This window comes from Amphiura filiformis, chromosome 15 (genome assembly GCF_039555335.1).
Source record: "Amphiura filiformis chromosome 15, Afil_fr2py, whole genome shotgun sequence".
In the NCBI taxonomy this organism is placed as follows: domain Eukaryota; kingdom Metazoa; phylum Echinodermata; class Ophiuroidea; order Amphilepidida; family Amphiuridae; genus Amphiura; species Amphiura filiformis.
The window spans coordinates 41113721-41126195 of NC_092642.1; positions in this window are offsets into that span (position 1 = coordinate 41113721).

The following is a 12475-nucleotide window of genomic DNA, read 5'->3' on the forward strand; positions in this document are numbered from 1 at the left end:
AGGTTAATTGTATTGTCCACCGCACATTGCAGTCACACATGTATATATGAAAGTTAAAAAGAGGGTTATTTTTGTCGTATGCAGGTGTGAGTGCGTGGGGTGGTTTTGTCTGTCTGCTCGCCCGTCTACGTATTAGATATATGAACAAGTGATAGTTCAATGGTTAATAACACTAAAGGTATTGGGACTATTCACATTCTGGGCAAACCGGGACCTGGAAAACGTACCATAGCAGTAAGTTTCTGGTATCATATATTGGATTGTTGAGGCTGAAGAGGTAATCTATAATGAATAGCGAACAGTTGATAGATGAGATTGATGGTAAAGAGAAGGATGTGGTATGTAAGTATGGGGTGTGAAGAGAGTATGTGTGGGTTGGATACACTCTTAAAAATATTATACTCCACTTGAGTAAAACGGTCACAACTCAACAAATTGAGTAAATAATTACTCAAATTGAGTAAACAATACCCAACATTGAGCTCATATTAATAAATAATACCCTAAATGTTGGGTATTGTATATGAGCTCAATGTTGGGTATTATTTCCTCAATTTGAGTAAAATATTTTTTGCGGTGTAGGGTACATTTACTAGTCACTTATGGACAATCCGCGATTTGGAAAACGTACTTTATCAGCAATTGTGTTGCGCAATTTAATGCTATTGTCGGTTTGTAAAAACTGAAAGGTAAAATATAGATGTGAGAGTATGGTATGTTTGTGTTCGGGTGGGATGGGGTGTGTGTTTGTGTGGGTGTGGGTGTTAATGTATGTGTGTACGTTAGGTGGGCACATAATACATTATGGAAGTGGTAATGTGACTCACATTTGACATTAAATAGCTGTAAATGCACGGAGTGATGCGTACATACGTGCGCGAAATCACTTAATGTTGTTTTCTTTTTATAGCAAGGACTTGTAGTTGCACTCTCTTGATCAATACGTGTTAAACACTTTTAGGAAATCCTATATTAAGAACTTAATGTAGATAAAACTATGTATATACATATCCAACCTCTCAAAATCTATATGGATCATCAAAATATTAAGTCGTTTTCCCGTTAAAGATATTCATATATGCACACATAAATGCGGGTCGGGGTCGGTAAGCCACTTTCAAGTTTGAAGCCATTTACTCTTGTATTCTCAACACACGGAAACTACATCTTCGAAAGCATTTTTCATGAGTTGAAGCGATTCTCGTATTTGAACCTCTTGCTCATCAAATCTTCTAGTGCCAATACTGAAGAACTAAGAAGTGCTTTACAAATAATAGACCAGACGAGTTGAATGGGATAGATTCGAAACCAATGCACTGTAATACGAAAAGGAAATATTTGTACAGTTGAACTCGCAGATGTCGATCATTATTGTTTGATTACTATCATCTTTATTCAAGTTGTCTGCGAATGAACGTGAACAGATGACGATTAGGCCCCTTGACCTTTTGAGGTCCAGAGAATTCGTGGGCGCGAGTGCCTCTCTGCATATTGGACATTTGATAAGAGGAAGAGTTTACAGAGCCTATACCACCTGTGGTGGTGCAAACTAATTCAAAGATTTTGAAGCGAAGTCCTTGGCTCGTTTTATTATGTTATAATACGGCTGTCCATATTACAGGAAATCTTGCAATCTTCTAGTTCTATCACGCAATACCAACCCTACCTAGGATAATGCGGTGTTATTGCGGCGATCCGGGCATAGAATAAACCAAATGCACAAATATAAATATGAATTGTGACTGCAAAGAGCGTTAGTATTCAAAGTTTCGTATAAAAGGTTTGTGAGGTGTCCCGTCTACTGTCACACCAAATTGTCATGATTATTTGAAAACATAATAATAGTTTTTTGTGTCATCCTCACTTTGGTCGCTTATTGCTTTTAACGTATGTTTAATTTATATTGATCATATTTTTATAATTATGTATACAGTTCACAATAATAACTTGCTAATATAAAGGCCATTTTTTTGAAGGACGAAATCTTTTTGGTGGAAATTCTTGGCGGAAGATAATCCCCTAAGAATGTTAAAGTTATCTTCGTCAACAACTAAATATCATAATCATGAAAATAATGACACCTCTGGTAGCTTAGATTCATGAATTATATATACTTAGCTGCAATTATCACAGATAATTATTGATTTGTTTTAACAGAGTCTCAAGTTGAGTTGTTTGATAAAACGTGAAAAACATGCAATTGGTGTTATTTGAATTTATTTTCGTTATTTTGATAATTCTTCTCAAATAAACATTAATTCATAACACGTGTAGAAACTCCTATGGAAATAATTTGACAGTTTGCGACTTTGGGGAGCCCAGTTTTGATTTGAATTTTCTCCAAATATTTAAGGCGATAATTTTGGCTGGTCAATACGTGATTTAAACTTTCAGACTAGCTTCAAGAACAGATATAGTCCACCCTGACGCCGACCGAACGGTCGAAGGAACATTTGAACGAGTCGACAAAACATTCAACTCATTGGTCTGTGTTCAGCTACACTGATTGATGGAAATCACTACACACATATGACTCAAATGTATCGATGACCCGCATGACCGACCTGAATATGGAATCCTACATTGTCAATGACATTTTAAAATATCTTGTCTTTATTGATAGACAATCATTTTGTCTGCTTCGTATGCGCTCTGTAGATATCGACTCGGTTGAATCATGAAGTTGACTAAATGAATGAAGCGGAGTGGATTTATTATTTAACCTATACAATGTATACATAGTACTACTCTTTACTAATCACGCAGGGTTTCATCACGAAAGGTCTTTGGTACGCTTGCGCAAAACAATTTAGACCAAGTCTAACTTTAGACCTGTAGTGTGCCCGTAGTACTTAAAGGTCATCTTTACATATTAAGATCAAGATCAGTTAGAATCGACATGGAAAATGCTGGAACTCATTCTGGTAATAAAAGCAATCAGAGTAACAGCGAGAAAACGAGACAGACAGACAGACAGACACACCCCACACACATACACACACACCCCGACAGACAGACAGACAGAGCACAACCTTAACGCATTGTTAATTTCCTGTTAAGCAAGCTTATTGACAGGAAGATAGAAAAATATATAGGGTATATAACTTGAACTTAGCTCAGAAAGAGCGATTTTTTTACCACCCTTATTAATAGTTTTTCGCTTCATCTATAATTGAAGTTGTATGGAAGCGTTCTGGGTAATTTCACGAAATTAGCCAGATACTAGTTTCAACAAGTGCATACCTGAAAGTACATACCTGAGATATGTGCGTTTGCATGATGTGTAAACTTTACTTTAGCACACACGATCCGTGTATGGGTTCTAAAATGTAAGTGTAAATGTTAAATTAAGTGTTTTGTTTGGATAAGTGAGAGCGATGTTTCTTTGCATAAATTGAATCATTACGTCAAAAAGTTAAGTCAATCTACTGTTAATTGTACTGATTTGTTTTCACTTTCCGGAGTTCATTGCAATCACGATCCGTGTATGGGTTCTAAAATGTAAGAGTAATGTTAAATTAAGTGTTTTGTTTGGATAAGTGAGAGCGATGTTTCTTTGCATAAATTGAATCATTACGTCAAAAGTTAAGTCAATCTACCTGTTAATTGCACTGATTTGTTTTCACTTTCAGGAGTTCATTGCACTCATCATGCTCATTCTTTATGCCTGTAGATCTGTAGTGCTCAAGAAACAATTATCGTTATTACTTTTTACACATCTATTTAAAAAACCTTTTAACCATTTATTGCTTCTATGCTGATCGTCGTGATTATTTTGCAACATTTTTGTAAAGTACTTTACCAATTAATGCGTACATAAATTTGGAAGTGGGTCTAATTGGTTCTACTTTAATCATGTCGGAGCATCGTTGGCTGATCTTGATGGCATTGCGTAGCTTGAGTCTTATTATTATAACGCGTTTGTCAATGCGTACTGTAACTGTTTTTTGTTTTTCATTAAGAATTTGTTACTTTACTATACATTTTGAGAAAATACAGATAAGTTCGGGTCAACGAGATGATAAGCGTCACCTTCATAGCCTTATAATTAACTTTCCCTTCTAGCTCTATGGTATTATCTGAATGACAATGCGGCAGGTAGATGATACTAAGAAAATACATTTGACATGGCCAAGTGATATTAAACTCCAAAATTATATTAGTATCCTTAGGCAAGGCATCATAGTCAGTCACCTTCTATTTTTACTGTTAACAATAGATCGTAATTTAATAAGAGAAAGGTGCGAATATCCATGTTATTATGTGGTCATCTCCATGTGATCAGGCTTGAAGTGCTTTCCTTTAATTTCAACTTGTAGCCTTTTAGCCGGGCTTTTTAGGGGCTCTTGCTCTTGCCATAAACAACACATGTGATACAAGATCTGTGGAGGATATCGTGCTTTCCTGTCCGCCTAAAATGTATCTGGATTTATTGAGTGCCTGAGTAAAAGGCTTGCCATCACCATCAATTTTACAGTAACTTATTTCTGCCGGGAGTAGATACATGTAGCTTTAGGCGAGAAGTGAGAACACGATCTTTATCATTTGGACGATATAGCCTCTTTTTTCGTTGGTTAGCCGTAGGCTAACAAGAGGCAGTTTTAAGGGGTGGCTATTTTACTTCACTAAAATGTGATACTTGGCAACGAGACGAACTGTAAAAAGGGCCGTCTCATATGATGCAGGTCTGCATTACCATGGTTACGGATAATCCAAAAAACATCATTTTATGCTAAATGCTAAAATACCTAGATCTATGAAGTTATATTATAGCCTAAATGATATAATGTGACTCGTTCTCACAACACCCAGAACATGTCAATATGATATGGTACAAATATTGTAAAGGGGTTTATTCGATATCGATATACTAGATATTAGTACAAGTACGAGAAATACAGCAATATATAGATTTTTGCAGAACATTGAATGGAAAGTAGACACTTATTGATAAAATAATACCACTTTTTTAAATACTTGCACGAGTTCCACATACAAAAACACTAATAGGTTTGTCGACCTGTTCTGTGTTTCATGGGACGGGTCCCAACATAGTATAACGGGAATCATAAAATATTACAAAAATTAAATAAAGAACAAAACTTTTACTGCACTCACGAATATGTAACGGAACGGTAATTTCTTGATTAGTTTTGTTGGTCGGTTCGTTGAAGCTTTATCTCTTCCTATGTCGTTTTGCCTATTTGCAAATTACCTACGAACTTGACATACAACGATCATTGATCTAGCTCGAAACAAGACTACTTTAAAAGATATAAAAACAAAAAAAGCCCATCTCTTCGTAAACATTAATTACTCCGTGCTTCAATAACCCGCCTCAATGTATATACATTAATGAATCCAGACAATTTAAGATGTTTTGTGTGTTATGTTTATTTTCAAGGATTATACCGGTATATTTCTAACTGCATTACCTTCACCTATGTTTTGATCGAAATTGTGTAATATATATTATTTCCAGAGTAGCAAAAGCTTATTACAGGGCAGAATATTTCCACATGTCTAAAAGGCATCACTTAACTGATAAAGCTGAAGATTATACTTCCTGTATACATATTAAATATGTATGATTGTTCTTTCTGTTCATGTTCTCACAGTGGAAACAAATAATATAAATTTTGTGGAAGATATTGAGATCCGTAAGAATTGGTCTATGTAAATGTAAAGATCTGGGAATCTGGACATGAAGCTGCATGATCACAGCTAAACTCAGCAATTGTGTTGCGCATTTTAATGCTATTGTCGGTTTGTAAAAGCTGAAAAGTAAAATGTAGATGTGAGAGTATGGTATGTTTGTTTATTTGTTTGTTTGTGTTCGTGTGGGGGTGGGCGTGTGTGTTTGTTGGGGTGGTGTGTTGGTGTATTTGTGTTTAGGCACATAATACATTATGGAAGTGGTAATGTGACTCACATTTGGCATTAAATAGCTGTAAATGCACGGAGTGTTGCGTACATACGTGCGTGAAATCACTTAATGTTGTTTTCTTTTTATAGCAAGGCTTTTTAATGGCACTATCTTGGTCAATACTTGTTAAACACCTTTCAATGAAGGCCTATATTTAACAACTAATTATAGAGAAACCTATGTACCCATTGAATCTCTCAAAAATCTATACCATCATCAAATTATTCAGTCACTTTGCCCTGATAAAAATATTCATATATGCACACATCTGAAGCGGATTGGAGTCGGTAAGGCACTTTCAAATTCTGGATCGTTTACTCTTGTGTTCTCAACACACAGAAGCTGCATCTTCAAATGTATGGTTCATGAGTTGAAGCGATTCTAGTATTTGAATCTCTTACTCATCAAATCTTCTCATGCCAATTGTGAAGAAGAAAGAAGTGCTTTACAAATAATAGACCAGACGAGTTGAATGGGATAGATTCGAAACCGATGTATTGTAATTATTAAAGCGAATTATTTGTTCAGTTGAACTCGCTCTGGACCGGTAAGCTTCATTCACAGATGACAATCTTTTTTGTTTGATTATTATCATCTTTATTCAAGTTGTCTGCCAACGAACGTGCACAGCTGACTAAAACACCTCTTGACCCTTTTAAGGTCTCGAGAATTCGTAGTTCCAAGCACCTCTCTGCATATTGGACATTATATTTGACAAGAAGAAGCGTTTGCAGAGCTTCTTCCACCTGTCCAGGTGTAAACTAATTCAAAGATTTTGAAGACAAGTTCCTGTCTTGATCGTTTTATTATGTTGAAATACTGCCAACATTATTGGAAACTTGACATATTTTCATTTTGGAAATTGTTATAAAAGTTTCCGGAATTGTCAATTTGCAACTGTAAAAACATTATTGAAATGACTCTCGTTGGTCTCATTGGAATAAAATGTCGATGTGAATATGTTAGAAAAACATTATCGTTAGTCAATATGAGGTTCATCGTCTCGACGGCAATTAACGGTTAACGGTTGCTGGGTGTTGAACTTCTTTTATATACATTTTATGTATCACATCGTGACCTTAAGCAGCTTGGAGGTCAGGAAAATATTTTCAGTACTTCCGGTACACACCACAACCTTTATTTTAAGCATCAGTAGAAACGTGCTGGTCGTTGCCTGAATCTGATTGTGGGTTACCAGGTAACACCGGGTAAAAATACAGAGTGCTCAGATTGAAACGATTGATAAGACAAACGATTGATAAGACAAGTTACATGGCTGCAAATTAGAAACAACATTGCATTACACAAATTCATTAGTATGTAAATACTTCAACATGTTGCCATATAATGCGTGTCTAATTCGAAGTGCGTGTACGTTTTAATCTGTCTACGCGACAATTAATCATAAGTGATTAACATATATTCACATATGGTATATAACATGTACAAAATAGTACATCGAAATATTGTGATTTCTAATTATGATGCCACCAAAATATACATATCAGAATTATTTTGCTTCAACCAGGGTTCCCCTAGATTGCAATCACCCATAACAGTACCCTATTACACTTGCGTAGGTTCATGAACGTCATCAAATAATGTTTTAATTCAATTAAAAAGCTTCAATTTTCAATCGCCAAACAATCCCTCATGGCCCAGAAGACAATTATCGAAATTAAAGTGAACTAGGTATTAGAATAACGCGCGTGCAAATGTTCTGAGAGGCGCACCGAAGCAATGTCAAAATACAGAAGGCGCACTGGGTTATTCCAGTCGCAGTACATATGTTCCCTTTGGAAGCTTAATACATGACATTAATCTCCCACACAGGGGGTGTATAGATTTCAGATGGAGTCACCCATTTAGGTAACCCCATTTGAAATTCACACTACCTGTTTAGGAGATTAAAGTCATGTCTTTCAAAGGGTATGTATTGATTTCAAATGAAATAGTCCATTTGTCATTCAGTTTCTTAAAATTTGTTCTTAATAATTAATATCACTATTGCCTCCTACGTTTCATTCATTCATTCATTCATTCATTCATTCATTCATTCATTTATTTATTATTTTCACTCATCAAATTACAAAAAGCTAGAATACATACAAAATCAACATTACAAAAATAAGTTCGTGCTTCTAAAATCATGAGACAAATCGAATACAGCATCTTATTATATATCAACCTTATTCAGACATAATTATTTTCAGCTAAATTCAGGTTTTTTTAGTCAAAATTCCCGCTACTTTTAATATTTAATTTCAGCCTATTTTTGGTACTTTTTGCCAAATTTCACGCGCATTTCCCCCCAGGTTTTTTTAAGGAAAGTGCAGTCTCATGCCTGCTTAATCAAACATGCCAGTTTTATTTTCTACTCAACTTTTAGCAACATCTTGTTAATAAAAAAACGTGACAAACCTTTATATAATTTGGTCATGATTGTACTAAATAAAAGAAGCTTCATATTATGAGGCAAATGTGATTGCGGCTACTCACCTGACACTTGAATTAGAATAGAGTTTGAGCAATACACGCTATCATGAAGTCTAATCGATAAAACGCTCTAAAGAAGTCTAATCGATAAATCTTGATGTTATTACATTACTGTCTGTCTAGACGTCTTTCTTAAGAAGATACCCGATATATTTGGTACTTTATGTCATTTTAAAGCTCTTACAAGGAAATCACTACAGAACGCCTGCCTACTATGTAGCATGTGTTTTTGTATAGCACTCAACATGAATCAAATCTGCTTATGAGCAGAGTATGATTCTGAGTATAAGGACAATTTTTCTTTCTTTCTTTTTCTTTCTTTCTTTCTTTCTTTCTTTCTTTCTTTCTTTCTTTCTTTGACTCTTTTCTTTCTTTCTTTCTTTCTTTCTTTCTTTCTTTCTTTCTCTCTTTCTCTCTCTCTTTCTTGTCTTTCTTTCTTTCTTTCTTTCTTTCTCTTTCATTTCTTTCTTTCTTTCTTTCTTTCTTTCTTTCTTTCTTTCTTTCTTTCTTTCTTTCTTTCTTTCTTTCTTTCTTTCTTTCTTTGACTCTTTTCTTTCTTTCTTTCTTTCTTTCTTTCTTTCTTTCTTTCTTTTTTCTTTCTTTCTTTCTTTCTTTCTTTCTTTCTTTCTTTCTTTCTTTCTTTCTTTCTTTCTTTCTTTCTTTCTTTCTTTCATTGGCTTGGTATCCGTCTCTCTATAACTTCACCAAAAAAAAATCTTTTTCAATTATGTTATACCAAAAATTATTTTAGTGACTAAAGTTGTACCAACAATTGGTGAAACTACTTTAATGTCAGGTTAATTGTATTGTCCACCGCACATTGCAGTCACACATGTATATATGAAAGTTAAAAAGAGGGTTATTTTTGTCGTATGCAGGTGTGATTGCGTGGGGTGGTTTTGTCTGTCTGCTCGCCCGTCTACGCATTAGATATATGAACAAGTGATAGTTCAATGGTTATTAACACTAAAGGTAAAACAACATCAAGGTATTGGGACTATTCACATTCTGGGCAAACCGGGACCTGGAAAACGTACCATAGCAGTAAGTTTCTGGTATCATCTATTGGATTGTTGAGGCTGAAGAGGTAATCCATAATGAATAGCGAACTGTTGATAGATGAGATTGATGGTAAAGAGAAGGATGTGGTATGTAAGTATGGGGTGTGAAGAGAGTATGTGTGGGTTGGATACACTCTTAAAAATATTTTACTCAACTTGAGTAAAACGGTCTTAACTCAACAAATTGAGTAAATAATTACTCAAATTGAGTAAACAATACCCAACATTGAGCTCATATTAATAAATAATACCCTAAATGTTGGGTATTGTATATGAGCTCAATGTTGGGTATTATTTCCTCAATTTGAGTAAAATATTTTTTGCGGTGTAGGGTACATTTACTAGTCACTTATGGACAATCCGCGATCTGGAAAACGTACTTTATCAGCAATTGCGTTGCGCAATTTAATGCTATTGTCGGTTTGTAAAAACTGAAAGGTAAAATATAGATGTGAGAGTATGGTATGTTTGTGTTCGGGTGGGATGGGGTGTGTGTTTGTGTGGGTGTGGGTGTTAATGTATGTGTGTACGTTAGGTGGGCACATAATACATTATGGAAGTGGTAATGTGACTCACATTTGACATTAAATAGCTGTAAATGCACGGAGTGATGCGTACATACGTGCGCGAAATCACTTAATGTTGTTTTCTTTTTATAGCAAGGACTTGTAGTTGCACTCTCTTGATCAATACGTGTTAAACACTTTTAGGAAATCCTATATTAAGAACTTAATGTAGATAAAACTATGTATATACATATCCAACCTCTCAAAATCTATATGGATCATCAAAATATTAAGTCGTTTTCCCCGTTAAAGATATTCATATATGCACACATAAATGCGGGTCGGGGTCGGTAAGCCACTTTCAAGTTTGAAGCCATTTACTCTTGTATTCTCAACACACGGAAACTACATCTTCGAAAGCATTTTTCATGAGTTGAAGCGATTCTCGTATTTGAACCTCTTGCTCATCAAATCTTCTAGTGCCAATACTGAAGAACTAAGAAGTGCTTTACAAATAATAGACCAGACGAGTTGAATGGGATAGATTCGAAACCAATGCACTGTAATACGAAAAGGAATTATTTGTACAGTTGAACTCGCAGATGTCGATCATTATTGTTTGATTACTATCATCTTTATTCAAGTTGTCTGCGAATGAACGTGAACAGATGACGATTAGGCCCCTTGACCTTTTTGAGGTCCAGAGAATTCGTGGGCGCGAGTGCCTCTCTGCATATTGGACATTTGATAAGAGGAAGAGTTTACAGAGCCTATACCACCTGTCGTGGTGCAAACTAATTCAAAGATTTTGAAGCGAAGTCCTTGGCTCGTTTTATTATGTTATAATACGGCTGTCCATATTACAGGAAATCTTGCAATCTTCTAGTTCTATCACGCAATACCAACACTACCTAGGATAATGCGGTGTTATTGCGGCGATCCGGGCATAGAATAAACCAAATGCACAAATATGAATATGAATTGTGACGGTTTCACAAAGAGCGTTAGTATTCAAAGTTTCGTATAAAAGGTTTGTGAGGTGTCCCGTCTACTGTCACACCAAATTGTCATGATTATTTGAAAACATAATAATAGTTTTTTGTGTCATCCTCACTTTGGTCGCTTATTGCTTTTAACGTATGTTTAATTTATATTGATCATATTTTCATAATTATGTATACAGTTGACAATAATAACTTGCTAATATAAAGGCCATTTTTTTGAAGGACGAAATCTTTTTGGTGGAAATTCTTGGCGGAAGATAATCCCCTAAGAATGTTAAAGTTATCTTCGTCAACAACTAAATATCATAATCATGAAAATAATGACACCTCTGGTAGCTTAGATTCATGAATTATATATACTTAGCTGCAATTATCACAGATAATTATTGATTTGTTTTAACAGAGTCTCAAGTTGAGTTGTTTGATAAAACGTGAAAAACATGCAATTGGTGTTATTTGAATTTATTTTCGTTATTTTGATAATTCTTCTCAAATAAACCTTAATTCATAACACGTGTAGAAACTCCTATGGAAATAATTTGACAGTTTGCGACTTCGGGGAGCCCAGTTTTGATTTGAATTTTCTCCAAATATTTAAGGCGATAATTTTGGCTGGTCAATACGTGATTTAAACTTTCAGACTAGCTTCAAGAACAGATATAGTCCACCCTGACGCCGACCGAACGGTCGAAGGAACATTTGAACGAGTCGACAAAACATTCAACTCATTGGTCTGTGTTCAGCTACACTGATTGATGGAAATCACTACACACATATGACTCAAATGTATCGATGACCCGCATGACCGACCTGAATATGGAAGTCTACATTGTCAATGACATTTTAAAATATCTTGTCTTTATGGATAGACAATCATTTTGTCTGCTTCGTATGCGCTCTGTAGATATCGACTCGGTTGAATCATGAAGTTGACTAAATGAATGAAGCGGAGTGGATTTATTATTTAACCTATACAATGTATACATAGTACTACTCTTTACTAATCACGCAGGGTTTCATCACGAAAGGTCTTTGGTACGCTTGCGCAAAACAATTTAGACCAAGTCTAACTTTATACCTGTAGTGTGACCGTAGTACTTAAAGGTCATCTTTACATATTAAGATCAAGATCAGTTGGAATCGACATGGAAAATGCTGGAACTCATTCCAAATATGCCCTTTTCTGGTAATAAAAGCAATCAGCGAGAAAACGAGACAGACAGACAGACAGACAGACAGACAGACAGACACACCCCCACACACACACCCCGACAGACAGACAGACAGACAGAGCACAACCTTAACACATTGTTAATTTCCTGTTAAGCAAGCTTATTGACAGGAAGATAGAAAAATATATAGGGTATATAACTTGAACTTAGCTCAGAAAGAGCGATTTTTTACCACCCTTATTAATAGTTTTTCGCTTCATCTATAATTAAAGTTGTATTGAAGCGTTCTGGGTAATTTCACGAAATTAGC